General features: G+C 45.7%; 1 long non-coding RNA gene and 1 pseudogene across 7 annotated transcripts in view; both read left to right on the top strand.

Annotated features, from left to right (window-relative positions):
* Window positions 1-18800, top strand: part of LOC144291588 (uncharacterized) — a 156747-nt gene that overhangs the window by 61120 nt on the left and 76827 nt on the right. For 4 of the 7 annotated variants that reach the window (XR_013358914.1, XR_013358913.1, XR_013358912.1 and 1 more), the window contains exon 4: window positions 2488-2564. This is a non-coding gene — a long non-coding RNA (uncharacterized LOC144291588). Of the gene's footprint in view, window positions 1-2487; window positions 2565-16184; window positions 16344-18800 lie in introns of all 7 variants that reach the window. The other 3 variants (XR_013358918.1, XR_013358915.1, XR_013358917.1) reach the window with 2 other exon arrangements.
* On the top strand, window positions 4833-7965 carry LOC144291586 (integrator complex subunit 4 pseudogene; annotated as a pseudogene).

Genomic DNA, 18800 nt, shown 5'->3' with positions numbered 1-18800 from the left:
GGAGCTTGCCCAGGCGCCTGACCCCGAGCGTGACCTGAAGGGGGCCGGGGCGTGGCCGCAGGAGGAGCTGTGCGCAGATGCGGCGACGTGGGCACGGCAGGAGGTTGCGCGGCCGCGCCCCCAGTCCAGGCCCGCGGTTCCCCGCGGTTCCCCGCGGTTCCCCGCGGTTCCCCGCGCTCCGGGCTCGCGGCAGCGGCTCTGCAGGCCTGGGCCCCCGGCGCGCAGGTCAGCGTGGGCCCCGGGAGGCGTGACGGGCCCCGGGGTGGCTGTGCGAGAGGCATCTGGCCCTCGCTGGTGGCGCGGCGGGTGCCTGGGAGGGACCGGAGGGGGACAGTGAGTCTTGGGGGCCGCATGGAGGCGCCCCCGTGGCGAGCCCGGCGGACACCCTTTGGGCCGCCAGGGTGCCGGGCAGAGGGCTGCGCGGGGGAGGAGTGGTGGCACCTGTTCTCGGAGGGGGGCGGCGGCGGGGCCTCCTACGTGTCAGGTCAGGTCTCACAGGAGCGGCTCAGGGAGGGTGTGGGGCCCCTCCACCCGGGCTCGGGGAGGTGCCGCCGAACCCATCCGCGGCTGCTCAGAGGGGTTAGGATGCAGGCACCTTGCGATGTCAGGGCAGGGCCTTGGGGCGGTGGCTTGAGGGCCTGGGCTGCTGGGCCCCCCCAGGCCCCCCAAGGCCCTTGGCTGTTCCTCCTCCCCCCACCCCCTCCCCGCTCTCAGGTCCCTCCCTAAGCTCCCCAGCCTGGCCGGCAGCATGCCCCCCTCCCCCTTGGTCCCTTTCAGGTGAATATGCTACCTCTGAAATTGTTGAATTTTGAAATCGTTCCCCTTTCTGCACATCCTGTCCAGTATTTGTGGTTTCCTGTCTGGCCAATGTTCCCCATTCTCACCGGTGTAAGGTGGGATTTCGTTGTGCTTTTGACGTGTGTTTCCCTGATGGAAATAACAGTGATGCGGCGCATTTTCTCATGGGCTTGTCGGCCACGTCGACGTCTTGCTCTGTGCCATTTCGGTTCGTGTCTTTTGCCCATTTCCGGATTGGATGGTTGGTTTCTCTGCTGTTGAGTTGAATGGGTTCTTTAGAGATCGTGGATGCTGGCCCTTTATCTGACGGGTCATTTGCACGTAGCTTCTCCCATTCTGGAGGTTGTCTGTTGGTTTTGTTGAGTGTCTCTTTGGCTGTGCGGAAGCTTCTCATCCCAATGAAGTCCCAATAGTTCATCTTTGCTTTTGTTTCTCTGGCCTTTGTGGGTGTATCTTGCATGAAGTTGCTGTGGACAAGTTCGGGAAGGGTGTTGCCTGTGTTCTCCCCTAGGGTTTTGATGGAATCTCATCTCACATTTACATCTTTCATCCATTTTGAGTTTATCTTTGTGTCTGGTGTGAGACAGTGGTCCAGGTTCACTCCTCTGCATGTGGCTGTCCAGCATTCCCAGTGGCATTTATGGAAGAGACTTGTCTTTTTTTCCAGTGGATGGTCTCTCCTGCTTGGTCGAATATGTGGTCTTGACCACTGAGTGGAGGGTCCACTTCTGGATTCCTCTTCTGTTCCATTGATGGATGTGTCTGTTTTTGTGCCTGTACCACACTGTCTTGGTGAGCACAGCTTTGCAGTGCAACCTGAAATCCGGCATTGTACTGCCCCCCGCTGTGGTTTTCTTGGCTACTCTTCCTGTGGCCATTCGGGGTCCTTTCTGATTCCACACAAATCTTCAGATGATCTGTTCCAGCTCTCTGAAGAGAGTCCATGGTATTTTGATAGGGATTGCATTGTGTAAATTGCCCTGGGTCACGTTGACGTTTTCCCAATATTCATTCTTCGGATCCATGAGCATGGAATAGTTTGCCATCTCTTTGTGTCTTCCTCAGTCTCTTTCAGACGTGTTCTGTCATTTTTCGGATAGAGATCCTTGACCTCTTTGGTTAGGTTTATTCCTAGGTAGCGCATGCTTTCGGGTGCCATCCCAAATGGGGTTGACTCCTTAATTTCTCTTTCTTCAGTCTCATCGTTAGCGTCTAGAAAGGCCACTGGTTTCTGGGCATTGATTTCGTACCCTGCCACACTGCCGAATTTGCTGTATGAGTTCTAGCAATCTTGGGGTCGAGTCTTTTGGGTTTTCCAGGTGTATGGTATCATGTCATCTGTGAACAGGGAGAGTTTGACTTCTTCTAGGCCGATTTGAATGCCTTTTATTTCTTTTTGTTGCCTGATTGCTGAGGCTATGACGTCTAGTGTTATGTTGAATTGCAGTGATGAGAGTGGACATCCCTGTCTCGTTCCTGATCTTCTTCGGGGAAAGGCTCCCAGCATTTCCCCCTTGGGAATGATAATTTGCCGCGGGCTTTTCATAGATGGCTTTGAAGATGCTGAGGAATGTTCTCTCTATCCCTATACTCTGAAGCGTTTGGATCAGGAATGGATGCCGTATTTTGTCAAATGCTTTCTCTGCATCTATTGAGAGGATCATCTGGTTCTCGTTTTTTCTCTTGCAGATCTGATCAGTCACATGGAGTGTTTGACAAGTGTTGAACCAGCCTTGCATCCCGGGGATAAATGCTACCTGGTCACGGTGAGTAACTTCTCAATGTACCGTTGGATCCTATTGGCTCGTATATTGTTGAGAACGTTTGCATCCGTGTTCATCGGAGACATTGGTCTATAACTCTCCTTTTTGGTCGGGTGGGGTCTTTGTCTGCTTTTGGACTTAAGGTGATGCTGGCCTCATAGAACGAGTTTGGAAGTATTCCATCTCCAGAAGCTTCAGCTGGCCTCACTGTAGTCTCTTTGGCAGGCTCTTGATTTGGTTCAGGATGTTGCTCAGTGGCAAAAGTCATTTGCTCCACTGAGGCAGGTGGCGGCTCCGGCATGTGCGGGAACCCAATAGCATGCACCTGGGCGTGCTCTTCCTCCAGGGTGGCCACGGGTACAGGTAGCTCTTGCATGTCGGAACAGTGAGTCAGAGGTGTTACCACCACATGCATTGGTTTGGTCTGAGCAGCTGGCTTCTCAGCTCGAGCCATGACCAGCTCAATCACCTCTGGCCCTGAAGCTTTAGCAGGCCCCAAGGTAGGAGCTGGGGCCAGTTGTTGAGGTGGTTCAGGATATTGCACAGGGGTGGACACTATTTGCTCCACTGAGACGAGTGGTTGCTCCGGCATGTGGCAGACCCTGATAGCATGCGCTGGGACATGATCTACTGCGAGGGTGGCCAAGATTGCAGGTGGGTCCTCCTTGTTGGGAGAGTGAATCAGAGATTTGACCACCTCATGCATTGGCTTCAACTCAGCAGCTGGTATCTCTACTCTGGCCAAGCACTCAGCACCGATAGCCCTGCCCAGCTCGATCACCTCAGGCCCAGAAGCTTCATCAGGCCCCACCTTCAGAGCTGGGGTGGGCTGCTGACATGATGTTGCTCAGGGGCCAAAGCTGGTTGCTGCACTGAGGCAGGTGATTCCTTTGGCATGGCATGCCGGGGACATTGATAGTGGGCACCTGGGGGAGCTCTTGTTGCAGGGTGGCCAAGTGTGTAGGTGGCTCCTCCAGGTCGGGACAGTGAATCAGAGGTGTGACTGCCTTGTAAATTGACTTGGCCTCAGCAGCTAGCATCTCGGCTCGGGCCATGCACTCAGCACCAACTGCCATGCCCGGCTCAAACTGCTCAGGCCCATAAGTTTCAGCTTGCCCCAGTGTAGTAGCTCTGGCGGGCTCTTGATTTCGTTTAGGATGTTGCTCAGTGGCCGAAGTCGGTTGCTTCACTGAGGCAGGTGGCTGCTCTGTCATGTGGGGGATCCCGATAGCATGCCCCTTGGCATGCTCTTCCTCCAGGGTGGCCATGGGTACAGGTACTTTTTCACATTTGAAATACATTATTGCATATTTGCTTATGTTAAAAAAAAAACTGTGTCCAAAACTTAAAGATTCTTATTTACTGATGCATTTAAATCTTTCTCATGATGATCTACGGCATTTAACATAGTAGTGAAATTGTTCGTATCTGTGCCTTCAGCAGCTTTTACTTCTGTACTTGTGGTGTTCCTGTTTATATCACTCGGTATCTTTTGAAAAACAATGACATACTTTAGAACCCTGAAGATTTCCCTGGTGTTTTTTTTTTTTTTTAGTGTCATACATTTCCATTTATTGGACCTACTGAATACATCAGTTAAATGTTTGCTTATTTTACATAAAGGGCCCATTTTCTTTTTTTTTTGAATTTTTAATTTTTTTTTAAATTTTTATTTATTTATGATAGTCACAGAGAGAGAGAGAGAGAGAGAGAGGCAGAGACACAGGCAGAGGGAGAAGCAGGCTCCATGCACCGGGAGCCCGATGTGGGATTCGATCCCGGGTCTCCAGGATCGCGCCCTGGGCCAAAGGCAGGCGCCAAACCGCTGCGCCACCCAGGGATCCCCAGAATTTTTAATTTTTTATTGGAGTTCAATTTGTCCACATATAGCACAACACCCAGTGCTCATCCCGCCAAGTGCCCCCCTCATTGCCCATCACCCAGTCACCCACCCCCACCCACTTCCCCTTCCACTACCCCTTGTTTGTTTCCCAGAGTTAGGTGTCTCCTGTTTTGTCACCCTCACTGATACTTTCACTCATTTTCTCTCCTTTGCCTTTATTCCCTTTCACTAATTTTTATATTTCCCAAATGAATGAGACCATATAATGTCTGTCCTTTTCCGATTGACTGTTTTCACTCAGCATAATACTCGGGACAGCTGCACCCCAATGTTTATAGCAGCAATGTCCACAATAGCCAAACTGTGGAAGGAACCTCGGTGTCCATCGAAAGATGATGGATCAAGAAGCTGTGGTCTGGTGGGAAGTCATGGCGGCTCACCTAAAGAAACGAGTGTACGACGAATTCACTAAGGAGGTCCAGCAACAACAGGAGGAAATTGCAACCAAGAAACTGCGATTGACAAAACCAAGTAAATCTGCAGCACTCCACGTAGATCTGTGTAAAGCTCCCTTCCCAGCGGATGCTTTGCAGTATCTACTCCAGTTTGCCAGAAAGCCTGTTGAAGCAGAAAGTGTGGAAGGAGTAGTTAGGATTCTCTTGGAACATTATTATGGAGAATGATCCATCTGTGAGACTGAAAATTGCATCATTGTTGGGTTTATTATCAAAGACTGCAGGATTTTCACCAGACTGCATTATGGATGATGCCATTAACATCCTGCAGAATGAAAAGTCTCATCAAGTCCTTGCTCAACTGTTGGACAGCTTGCTTGCAACTGGCACCAGACTCCCAGAGAATCAAGCTATCCAGATGGGATTAGTTGATGTAGCCTGCAAGCACCTCACAGATACGTCTCATGGTGTAAGAAATAAGTGCCTGCAATTACTTGGCAATCTTGGCTCTTTGGAGAAAAGTGTCACAAAAGATGGAGAAGGCCTAGCTGTCAGAGATGTCCAGAAGATGATAGGGGATTACTTCAGTGACCAAGACCCACGTGTCAGAACAGCAGCTATAAAAGCCATGTTGCAGCTTCATGAGAGAGGACTGAAATTACACCAAGCAATTTATAATCAGGCCTGTAAATTGTTGTCTGATGACTATGAACAAGGGCGCAGTGCTGCAGTCCAACTTATCTGGGTTGTCAGTCAGCTCTATCCTGAAAGCGTTGTCCCCATTCCTTCTTCTAATGAAGAAATTCGCTTAGTTGGTGATGCATTTGGAAAAATTTGCCCCATGGTCAATGATGGCTCCTGGGTGGTTCGAGTTCAGGCTGCAAAGCTGTTGGGCTCAATGGAACAAGTCAGTTCTCATTTCCTGGAGCAAACACTCGACAAGAAGCTCATGTCCGATCTCAGGAGAAAATGCACTGCACATGAACATGCCAAGGAACTTTACAGGTCAGGAGAGTTTTCCAGTGGCAGAAAGTGAGGAGGTGATGCTCCCAAAGAAGAAATAGATACAGGAGCTGTGAACTTGATTGAGTCAGGAGCTTGTGGAGCCTTTGTTCAGGGATTGGAAGATGAGATGTATGAGGTCCTCATTGCTGCTGTGGAGGCTCTCTGCGTGCTGGCCCAATCTTCACCTTCTTTTGCGGAGAAGTGCCGCCCTGATTTCCTGGTTGACATGTTTAATGATGAAATTGAGGAAGTACATCTGCAGCCCATACACAGCATGAGAAAAATTTCTAATAATATCACTCTCCGAGAGGATCAGCTTGACACTGTCCTGGCTGTGTTAGAGGATTCATCCAGAGATATTCGAGAGGCTCTTCATGAACTTTTATGCTGTACTAATGTTTCGACTAAAGAAGGGATTCATCTTGCACTGGCGGAGCTGCTGAAAAATTTAACCAAGTACCCTACTGATAGGGACTCTATATGGAAGTGCTTGAAGTTTCTGGGAAGTCGGCATCCAACCCTGGTGCTTCCCTTGGTGCCAGAGCTCCTGAGCACCCATCCATTTTTTGACACAGCTGAACCAGACATGGATGAACCAGCTTACATTGCAGTTTTGGTTCTTATTTTTAATGCTGCTAAAACCTGTTCAACAATGCCAGCACTGTTCTCAGATCATACCTTCAGGCATTATGCCTACCTCTGAGACAGTCTTTCTCATCTTGTTCCTGCCTTAAGGTTACCAGGTAGAAAACTAGTGTCATCGGCCATTTCTCCCGGTATTGCGCCCCATGAGGACCCGTCCCATCAGTTCCTGCAGCAGAGCTCTGAAAGGGTGTACAGTCTTCAGAGCACCGGAACCCTCAGGGAACCCAGAAGCTGCTGGAGTTCACCATCCAGGATCTTCAAAAACTTGGAGAACTTCAGTCTGAACTAGCAGGAGTCGCTGCTAGGAGTTCTCGGCTACCTATCTTTGGTGTCAGCTTCTTCTCCTCAAGGCCTTGCAAGAAAAGCTCTGGAATGTGGCTGCCCCTTTATATTTGAAGCAGAGTGACTTGGCCTCCACAGCAGCAAAACAGATCATGGAAGAGACCTACCAAATGGAGTTCATGTACAGTGGTGTGGAGAATAAACAGGTGGTGATTATACATCACCTGAGGCTGCAGGCCAAAGCCTTGCAACTTATAGTAACAGCACGGACTACTCGAGGAGTTGACCCCTTATTTGGGATGTGTCAAAACTTTTTACAGGAAGTGGACTTTTTTCAGAGGTGTTTTATTGCGGATTTGCCCCACCTAAAGGACAGCTTTGTGGACAAACTTCTTGACCTTATGCCCCGACTCATGACATCCAAACCTGTGGAAGTGGTCAAAATTCTACGGACCATGCTGAGGCAGAGTACCTTCTTGCACCTCCCCCTTCCAGAGCAGATCCACACACTTCAGCCAGCATCATTGAGCCAGCAGGTGAGTCAGACAACCCCTTGCAGTTTACATCTGGATTGGTTGTGGCCCTGCATGTCGATGTGACCCTGGAAAATGTCCAGGACCCTCAGAGTGCTGTGAAGGTCCAGGTCTTCTATCCAGATGGCCAGGCTCAGATGATTCATCCTAAGCCGGCAGACTTGCAGAATCCTGGCCCAGGGCGCCACCGGCTTATCACTCAGGTGTACCCCTCCCATACTGCCTGGACAGAACCATGCCAGGTGGATGTGAGGCTGCTGCTGGCCTACAACTCCAATTCCCGCATTCCCAAATCCCCCTGGATTGATGGTGGCGAAGTGTCACCCCAGGTGGAAACCAGCATCGAGGGCACCATCCCCTTCAGCAAGTCTGTGAAAGTTTCCATAATGCCCAAACCTGCAAGGCGCTGAGTCACAAGCATTGTGTAGAGCTAAAGCTGAGAAAGACCTTCTTAGGTAGCAGAGTGAGCCCGAAGCCTAGAGCACTTCACCTGGAGCCGGCGTATGGGCATGAGCACCATCACCCTTATCGTCTCATCTGGTATCAAACACAAAATAAATTATTTTGCATTAAAAAAACAAAAACCTTCAAGTCCACACCTCTTCCTTCCCTGACTCCCCCCACCACCTCAATAAAGTTGAGAAAACAACAACAACAACAACAAGAATCTGTGGTCTATGATACAATGGAATATTACTCAGCCATTAGAAATGACAAATGCCATGAAAGGAGAGTGATGTTTGTCTACTTGTTGGGTTCATGTTGTTGTACGTGTGTGTGCAGCCAACCAGCAGTGCTCATTATGTACCAGATCATCTACTAAGAATAGTCTTTTACCCAAAACCAGGAAAGAGGAGAGAGAAAGAACTAGTTTTGAGAGCTTTTTGATTTGGAAAAAGCATTACAAAAATCACGATTTTCATTATACAGTAAGGGAGTAGCTTCCTTCATTCTCGTGAGGATTAACGATAGAGGGAGTCCTGTGAAATGAAGACCACTTTGTATTCCAATTTAATTTCTTGAATTTCTTAATTGTTTCCTTTTCTTTTTGGTTTTTACTGACATTCAAAAACTGAAAAACTTCTAGCTCATAACTTTGTTGCATTTCTAGGTCCTTGCAGCAACAAAAGGAGATTGTCATATTAGGACTAGAACTTTAAGTGAGTCCTAAAGTATTGGAAGAAAATTCTAAAATATACATTGAGGTTCTACAAGGAAAAGATTGAGTTTAAACAAAAGAGCCTGAGCTAATTCTTCCAGAAGGTTTGTTACTTTGAATTCAGAGCCCTTTTACAAGTATATTAGAAAAATAAGTAGTCCCACAGTATCAGTCGATTCATGTATAAATGAGAAGAGGGCTAACATTAATGAAACTACCTCTAAAGTAGTTGACTGCCAAGCTGATTGTTAAATTGGTTATTATGGAAACAGGAGAACCAACTCACACACTTAGAAATGAGGTCCCAGACTGGAAGCACTGGTAAATGTAGCTGCTCATAATCTAAGTTAAATAATTCCTTGACAATCTGAGTAGATCTATATCATCATGGTGGTCTTATATGTAATTTAGGGTGTTTAGTAGGAAATTATTGAATGGACTTCATGATTCTCTAGAGCTTATTTTTGAGAGGTGCTAGTGAATCAGGAGGGAAAAAAATAAATGCTCAAAAAAGTCCTATTGCCATCTTACACATTTGGGGAAACTGTAAGAATATGTCCAAAGAATCTTGGTCTTCAATACTTTTATATACAGTAATAACTAACACCATAAAATAGCACTTATTTAGATAGAATTGATGGTAGACGTGGCAGTACTACATCCTTTTCTACAATGTCTGAGTGTTTGTAGTACTTAAGACCTTTCCATCAGGCATCAACATTAAATATTGAATACCTCTAGAAAGTGTGAAAATAATTTTGTCTTTGGAAGTAGTTAACGTGCAGTTTTTCCGTGTGTCCCATTGGACTTTTCTAGTGATGATTCTCCTAGGATGCTTTATCAGTAGGTGTCTGGATTTTATGGACTAAAAAGCTGATATTTTCTTTTATAATTGAAATCTGTAAATTATCTTTATACTTAATTTTCTATGTCCATTCATAGCAAAAAGTAAGCAAAATATCCCAATACAAAGAATGATGGTTCCCCCCCCACCAAACCTTGAGCATAACCGTTGAGGAACAAGAACTGTCGGAGATCTATGTGTGTGTATCTGTACATACATCCATGCATACATGGCAAGATTTAACAGAAATCACAATTCCGACATCATCTGTGGTTTATGTCACAGCTCTTCTCTGTCGTCAGCCTCTGTTTTTCTCTTTGGGCTTTCGTTGAAAAATACTCAGCCTCATATCTTTTGCTCTGAGACTTTAACTGTAATCCTTGAATTCTTAATTTCAGTTCAGAAACCCTAGTCGTAGAACTCATGAGTCTCCAGATTTCCATGACTGTCACCAAAAATTGAAAATCCTATAGGTTTGCCTTTTTTTTTTAAACTAAAGACTTAAAAGCAAGAAAAGAAAAAAAAATGCTTCTTTCTGTCTTGACAAACATGAGGAAGAAACTGCAAACAGGAATACAGGTGGAAGCAACTCCTTCTGTAGCCTCCCCTTGTACTTTTAAAAGAGTTTTGTCATGGGGTTAATGATGGAGAAAGTTGACAACAGGCATTGTATATGTCTGCTGTTCGCAAACTGTATTGTGTGACCGTATTTTTTTCCCAGTCATTGAAAGGATTCTCCCAGTGTGATACCTCTTAATTTAAAGAAAAAAGTGTTTTTTTCTCCTGTAAAATAGTCATCATTTGGAACTGGAGGGTATTACGCTCAGTGAAGTAAGTCAATCGGAGAAGGGCAAACATTATAATGTCTCATTCTTTTGGGGCATATAAAAATAGTGAAAAGGAATAAAGGGGAAAGGAGAAAAAATGAGTGGGAAATATCAGAAAGGGAGACAGAACATGACAGACTCCTCACTCTGGAAAATGAACAAGGGGTGGAAGAAAAGGAGGTAGGGTGGGGGTGTGGGGTGACTGGGTGACGAACATTGAGGGGGACACTTGATGGGATGAGTGCTGGGTGTTATGCTATATGTTGGCAAACTGAACTCCAATAAAAAAATCATCATTATTTTATGACATTTATAAAATGCAGTAAAAGATAAGGAAACCATCCTGAGAGGCAGGATGCCTCTCTCATTTGGCCAGCTTTTTAACATGTTCTACTTATTTTCCTCCCTTATTATTTAAGGCTTTTTTGTATGTATGCACTGTCTTTTTTATTGGCTATATTTTTGAGGAAGAAGCTCTTCAATTTACAGGTGCTGTATATTTTATAGTCATAAATTCATTGATTTCTAGAAATACACATTTGCTTCCATGTATCCATTAGAGTGCAACAATCCTGAACTCCTAGGGATTTTTCACTGATGAAAGTTGTTTTTATACTTCCCTGTTGTATTGAAGCAGGTCTGAAGACCAGGAAGAAAGCTGACTAGTGATCTGAATTGCAAAATGTTGAGAACTAACCAGTGGGTTGTCATGGTGCCTAATGACTCTTGTGTGTGTGTGTGTGTGTGTGTGTGTGTGTGCCTAATGACTCTTAAGTACAAAGGAAGTTTATTAATTATTTGAAGTAAAGACAACACAGTCATTTGTAGGAGATCCTTAGCTAGAAAGTTTTAATATTCTTTGAAGAAATCAATACAACCAAACCTTAGAAAGTTTTAGAAGTTACCAAAAAATCAAAACCTGAGCTGCAAAAAAGAAAAGTCATGTATCTGAGGTGACAAACGTAAGGGAAGCAAGCAAGTGCAGGAAAGCTGGAAGCTCTCGATTGGTTGTGGCCACAGAGAGTTTGGACAAGACAGCAGGATGTGCCACTTTTGTTTTGTAGGGAAGTGTCATTTGTGACCGTCATATTTGTAAATGGGTTTTCCGTTGGTTTTGGCGGCAACAATGTTTGCCACTCCTCTGGTCTAACTGGACCGAGACATCCCTCACTTCTATTACCGCTAGTCCATGTGTGCAGTGCTGTTGGTTGGCTTTGGAAATGTGAACTTTGTGGATAAAACAGGGAAGTTTCTCTGGCATCGAGTGGCACACAAGGCTCTGTAGGGATGGTGTGTGTGCATGCGTGCGCATGAGATACTCTCATAACAGGAAATATACAGTACTCAATTTCATCAACAGTAGCTCAAATTTAGTTACTGAAACAGGTTTCAATGAACATTGTATTCTCTGCTTCAGGTTTTTGTAGAAGTGACAAAATTGGACAGTGTAATACCGTAAAGAACTACAAATTCACTAGAATATAGCTGACCTCCCCGCAACGTGGGGATTAGGGGTCCCGACAGCATCCCCCAGCACAGCTGAAAATCCACGTATAATTTTTGATTCTGCCAAAACTTGACTGTTAGTTAGTAGCCCACTGTTGATTGGAACCTTACCGATGATATAACCAGTAGATTAATATGTATATTACAATGAAGTGAGCTAGGGAAAAGAAAATGTTATTAAAATCATAAGGAAGAGGGGCGCCTGGGTGGTGCAGCCATTGGGCTCCTGGGCGATGCCGTCAGTTAAGTGCCTGACTCTTGGATTTGGCTCAGCTCATGATCTCATGGTCTCTGGATCAAGCCCTGCATCGGGACTCATGCTCAGCAGTGAGTCTACTTGGAATTCTCTCCCTCTGCCCCTCCAACTCGTGTACACACTCTTTCTCATTCTCTCTTAAATGACTAAATCTTTAAAAAAAGAAAATCATGGGAGTAAAGACATCTATGGTGCTGTACTGTATAAAGAAGTGGACCCATACAATGCAAACACATGTTGTTCAAGTAACAACTGTACTCTTACTATATATATATATCCCACTTATTAAACTGTGATCATTAGACAGTCATCAGCAGTTGTCCCTAAGGCTAATGAGCTTTTTTTTCTCTCTCTCTCCTACTCCTAGTCTGCAGAACAGGAATGCTGCCCCTCTCTACTGCATTAGCAGGAAAAGATCTCTGAGGGCAATTTAGAAGACCTGGTGTCTGTTTCCACGATTGCCCTTTCCAAGCTGGGTCACCTTTCCTCACTCCATGGGGCCTTTGTTCTGTTATGTGTGCTTGAATAGCAGACAGTCGTCAACCAGTCTCATACAGTATAATCTAGTTGGAAATCTCTGAGCGCAGGACTTACACGACAGCCACCCCGCCCCGGATCCCCTGCCCTGCGTGCCCGCTCTTCGTGGTGCTCGCCACCTTGTGACATGTTACAGATTTATTCAGTCATTGTCTCTTCCACCTGCGGAGGAAGACCAAACCCTGTGGATGGGGGCAGTCGCCTGATGTGTTTTGCCCATCGCTGTGTCATCAGCGCCTGCGTCAGAGCGTGTCGGAAACCACATGAAGCTCGTGGTGAATGTTTCTGGAATGAGTTAGTTATTAGGATCCAAACTGTATTTCTGGGTAATAATTTAGAGATCACTAAAAACTAAGTTCCTATGATAAGGGTTTTAGGTGTCTGCCAGTCGGCTTTATGACGTTCTTTGGTTTGCATGAAAAACTCTATTCCTCCTACAGGATAGAATTCGAAGAGCAATTTATATTTAGAAGATGTTTATAATAAGCCTTATGGGCCCAGTTTATCGCAGTGATCTCTTGTTATTCAAATGCTATATTTTCTCTAATGTAGATTGTACGGTTGTGCCTGGGAGGCATGTGCACTGCATGAAAGTAGGATCTGTGAGGCCCTCTAGCCATCATCACACCATATGGCTATTCCTGTAGATACTTACTTAAACCACAAAATATTTGCACATTGCTTTCTTTCTTAGCAAGTAGAAAATATACATGATAATAAAAATGTTACCTGATAGAAGAAATTTAATTTATTCATTTCACAGTTAAGAGTCTGACAATGAGAGATCTGTCCTAAATGGCTACCTACTTATGCATCATGCTTATTATATGTGTCAGATTGAAATATTTCCCATAATCCTGGTAAGTTGAGGAGTAAGGCCCACCTGAGCGCGACCCGAACGCAAGGGCACGAGGCTTTGCACGAGGCGTGGTGCATGGCAATTGGTCTTTTCTGTTTATAGTCACTCCGGGGTGGGGGCCGGGTCTGGAGTGAGATCATCTCCTGTCCTGCCTTCCGTGCTGTTTGTAGGTGGACACCTCCCACATTTGTCATTCTCCCACTGAATTGTATATCCAACTACTCATGTAACCTCTCCTCCAGTTTCTGCAAATAAACATGATCTCACCACACATACTCCTCTGTATTCTTCACCCCTGTGACTTGACTGCAAGGCTGTCTTCCCAGTTACTCAGCCTCCAGACCTCAGAGTTGTCTTTAATTCCTTGCTGTCTTTCAAACCCCCATCCAGTGCATCAGAAAAAAAAAAACCTTTTATCTTGACCTTCAATATAGATCCAGAATCCAGCTGTTTTCTATTATCTCCACTGCTAGATACTAATTCAAGTGACCATCTTCTCTTGCCTGAATTCTTCAGAAGCCTTTTGTGGGGTTTTCCTGCCTTTCCCCATGCCCCGCTGTGAGATTCTACATGGAGCAGCCATCTCGATCCACTTAAAGCAAAAGTAAGATCCTATAACTCTTCTGAAACCATTTGAAGGCTCATTCAGCTCAGTCACTGTAAAAGCCAAAGTGGGGATGGTGGTCAAAAGGCCTACGTGATCTGTCTGCCCTTCCTTGTCTCTTTTATCACAACCTCTATGTCTGCCTTCCTGACCACTCTGCATCTTCCTTTACTGTTTCTCAGAAACCCATACAAGTTCCCACTCTTGGACTCATTCTAGCTCATTCCCTTGCCTAGAAAATTCTTTGACTTGAATTTCTCTTAGAGAGCCTTCACTTGCTTCAAGTCTTTTCCCAGAGGTAAACTGTTCATGAAGGCCTACATTGATCATTTATTCTAACTGTAAATCCCATCTCGCTGGCACCCCCTCATTTCCGTTGTCCTGCTCCATTTTTTCTTTGCTACATGTCTCTTTCTAAAATGCGATGTGATGTTTTGTATTCGTTGCTAATTACTGGTTTCCCACTCTAGAAGCTTCACCAGAGCAGGCACTTTTGCATCTCTTTGTCTCTGCTGTACCCAATGAGGTGAAGACCATGCTTTACACAAGATAATAGCTTATTGAATAATTGAACAAATAAACTATGAGATACAGAATTTCCACTCACTCATTGGACAGATATATTGAGTGCCAATGATTGTAGTCCCTGTACCAGGCATTGCCATACAGTAGAAAGCAAAAGACCCATGTTCCCATGGAGCTTTCTCACGGCCTACTCAGAGGACAGTCACTTTAGAAATATTCATACTGACAAGTGCCTACAAGAAACGTGGGAAAGGTGCTATGAAAGAAAATGACAATGACCATAAAATATCATAATGGAGAGAACTAGCTCTTAAATTAGAGGTTCAGGGAAGACCCCGTTAAAGAAGTAACATATGTGATGAACGTTGTAAGGCTAAGGCTAAGTTCCTACATAGGAAATCTTAATAGCCATTGAGATGTTGAAGAATGTAAAAAAAATATTGATGGGAGTCTCCAAGATTGAGAAAGATTGAAAAAATGGTCAGGGAAGGTGGAACATAATGAATAGATAGATAGGAGAGCAGCATTAGATGTGACTAAAGTCAGCATGGACTAGATCACACCAGGATTTATTGGCTCAGAGGGTTTTGATTTCATCCAAGGTACAAAGAGAAGACTTTGAAGAGAACTAATAAGCAAAGTAACAACATAATGATGTTTGGGGCTTTCACTATTAGGCTACCTGTTGTGGGTTTGGGAACGATTCAGAAAAGAACAGAGTTAGGGACACCTGGTGTGGGGGGGATCAGTCGGTTGAGCCTTTGCCTTTCGGCTCAGGTCAGGATCCCTGCCCAGTGGGGCATCTGCTTCTCCCTCTCCCTCTGCCTCTCCCCGCTCCGACTCATGCACTCTCTCTCATGGTCTCTCTCAAAGAGGTAAAAGTCATCTTTAAAAAATCGAAAAGACTTGAGTTACAAGTGGGAAGGCTAGCCAGAATGCAATGATATTAGTTCTAGTGAGAGATGACAATGGGACATATAAATGTGACCTGGGTGCTGAATATAGAGAAGAAAATAATAAGATGGATGTAAAGTATATTTTAAATTAGAACGGTCATGGGTTAGATGTAGAAACAGATATGGCTGCCTGGTTTCAGTCATCAGCAAATGGATGGATACAGGTAGATAGAAATGTTGGGGTGAGAAACAGATAATAACATAATGAATCATTGACCACCTTTGTAGGGAGATGGGGATTAGGAAGCAGATGATCGGGATCCCTGGGTGGCTAAGCGGTTTGGTGCCTGCCTTTGTCCCAGGGCACGATCCTGGAGTCCCGGGATCGAGTCCCACGTCAGGCTCCCAGCATGAAGCCTGCTTCTCCCTCCTCCTGTGTCTCTGTCTCTCTCTTTCTCTCTCTATATCTATCATGAATAAATAAATCTTTTTAAAAAAAGGAGATGATAAAAAAAATTAAGTCCATTGTTTGAGTTTAATCGGGTTCATTTTGATGATCATCCCATATTTTATACATGTTGTCCCATATTGTCCCAGAAGGCTCTGAAAGAGTGCCTGAGTCTCACAGTTTTGCGTGGAATGAACAACAGGCTAGACACTTCAGGCACGGAAAGCTTGTGAGATGGTGTGTAATATCCATCATCCTGAGTATCTCTTTTCATCCTCACACCAGTAAATGTCGAGTCCGTCTTCCTCAGTTCTCGTCTTCAGGGTCTCGGCTTGGAAAAATCTCCACCTGCTCCTCCTTTGTTTTGACTTTTGGTTGTGATTTTTTTTTTTTTTTGAGTCTGGGTAGACCAGATGGGACCAGGTGAGGAGCAAGGATTTGGCCTACAGCAAAGCTTGGGAAGGAATGTAAATATCGTGAGCCCCGAGAGAACAAAGCCCACAGCAGAATGTCCATGTGAATGAATCACCGACACGGCAAGCCTGGACACAGGACAGGGTAGGTATTCTAGGGGTCCAAACTTGGCAGGGGACACAATGAGAAATGGGGAAAGCATGCAGCTGCAAAAGGTGTCCCCATAACAGGACAGCCACAGGCAGAGGTGGTATTCAAGAGTTCAGATAAAGGGTGGCACCTCATTGTTTTGGAGAAACACACTGAGAATGCAGTTTGGGAAGCTAGGATTGTTAAGAGGCCCATGTGATGGAACAATCAGAATATCCTTGCAGAGCAGTTTCATCACTAGTGTTCAGTGCCCTTCTTGAATTCCTGGGTGAGACCAACACGTGCACCAGATGAAGCCGAGCCAAGCCCGAGGCAGTGACGTGTACAGACTGTCGATTATGGTATAGAATGATTCCTCCGGTGAGCCTTCACTCACATCTACTCCTGGGTCTAGCAGTTTCTTGTTGCCTCTGCTGCATTGTTAAGTTTGACACCCCATGGACTGGTGGTCTCATCATCGTCTCTTAGAGTTCGAAGACTCAGCCAAATGAATAGGTAACATCCTACTTGCTCTTCTCTTACTTTTAATCATAGTAGTTGCCTAAAAGGGTGACTCATGTATTCAAGGCCTTGAGGAGTCATTAGTGAGAAATTGAAACAAATGTGAAGATCCAGAAAGACCGTACCTTTCTGCTTCAAATTCCACGTGTCTGTTTCTCATTGACTTTGCGTGCTATCAAATCACAATGACTGAGGCTCCCCGGAACCATTGAGAAAAGTATCGTGTGTCATCTAAGCTGGGATGTATTTAAAACACTGCATTATCACTTTGCTAAATAAGATATGTTTTTTTTTTTCCACGTCTGAAGCTAGATGTGGTCAGATTCATCTACAAATTCCAAAGAACATTGCCTAATACCAGATACCATGAGCCTGTTTCAAAGCCAAGAGTGAATGATGTCTGGAATTTATGTCCCTGCCAGTTTCACACATATTGAAATGATATAGTTCCTAACAACATAGAGATTAGCTGTCACAGTCTTTAAGTGGCAGTTTGGTACAAAAGGACCATGGTTTTTGTCAGGTTTAATCTGATTGGTAGTGAACTGGAAGAGAGAGGCCAGGCAAAAGTTGGTGGAAACAGGCTTTTATTTTTATTTATTTATTTTGTTTGAAACAGGCTTTTAATGGGATGCGCTCCCTGGCTAGGTTCTGAGGCCCGCAGGGGAGAGAGAGCGAGGGGGGGAGTCACACCCAAGCAAACTGCAGGGGGGGTCTATAAAGAGTTTTCCTCTGGAAGATGGGGGCGGGGCGGCATTCCAATTAGGGCAAGGGTTACAGGTCTTTGGGTGCTCAGTTAGGGTAGGGCCGCAAGGCGGCCTTATTGGGAGGTTGCTGGCCTGGGGTCAGCCATTTTGAGGTCCCCAGTCTCCCCAGCCCAACATTCAGATCTTTTTGTTATGTTATAATGGGGCGATGATTCAGATCCGGCTGCTTCCTGCTGATTTAGGGGCGTCGTGGTGCCTGTCGGAGGTGGGCAGGCCAGCGTAGGGGTGTAAAACAAGTTGGTTGACTGATAACCGAGATCTTTCGCGGATTCCTTCCTTGATGATTCAGAGAGAGCAAGGGACCACCATTAATAGTATGCCAATGATTAGGAGTGGGCTTAGAGAGAGGAGGAGCCATATGGTTAGTGGGGTCTGCCACCATTGGGGTGTAGTTGGGTCGACAGGGTGATACTGTTTTTGGAGAGACTCACGAACTTTGGCGAGGACGTGGAGATTGCTTTCAACTACACCTGTTTCGTTGATGTAGTAGTAGCAATCTTCATTGAGACACATACAAGTTCCTCCTTTCTTGGCCGTGAGGAGGTCCAAGACACGTCGGTTCTGAAGAGCTACCTGGGCCACCGGGTTTATTTGGCGTTGTCGGGAAGCAAAAGACTCTGCCAAAGCCTCGATAGCCATTTGAAGCCTCTCGGATAGGTCCCTGGAGGAATCTACAGAGTAGAATAAGGGCCCCTTACCCAGTGGTCACCAGGGTTGAGGCCAGGGAGACCCTGACAACCAGTGGGAGAAAGATCACTCGTTTCTGCTTTTCCAGGGGGCTGATGAGGAGGGCTGCTTCTGCCTGACTATAGATAGTTAATCGCGGAACTAGGGAGACAGTCAGGAGCGAGGCAGAGGTATTGAGAGATTGAGATAGGGTGCCATGGCACCAAAAGAATCAGGCAATAGCAGCATGATGAGAGGTGACGTTTGACCGGGTGACGTTGCACAGGGATGAGTTAGGGGCAGAATAACAGAAGGGGAATTGATGGTTGAGAGGGTCAGTAAATAGGGCAACATTAGTGAGAGAGGGATGAGGCAGGCACTGGAGGTGTGGGTGCGGGGCTGGTGCAGCTGAATGCACTTGGGGAGGGGAATGGCCACAAGGGGAGTTTTGCCTAAAGCGGCACAGATAAAACAGTGGGACAGATTGCCCATGCAGGAAAGGCTGGCGAGGGAAGTG

This window comes from Canis aureus, chromosome 20 (assembly GCF_053574225.1).
Source record: "Canis aureus isolate CA01 chromosome 20, VMU_Caureus_v.1.0, whole genome shotgun sequence".
NCBI classification, from domain to species: domain Eukaryota; kingdom Metazoa; phylum Chordata; class Mammalia; order Carnivora; family Canidae; genus Canis; species Canis aureus.
Note: the sequence above shows the minus strand (reverse complement) of the source record. Positions and strands in the feature narration are given on the sequence as shown.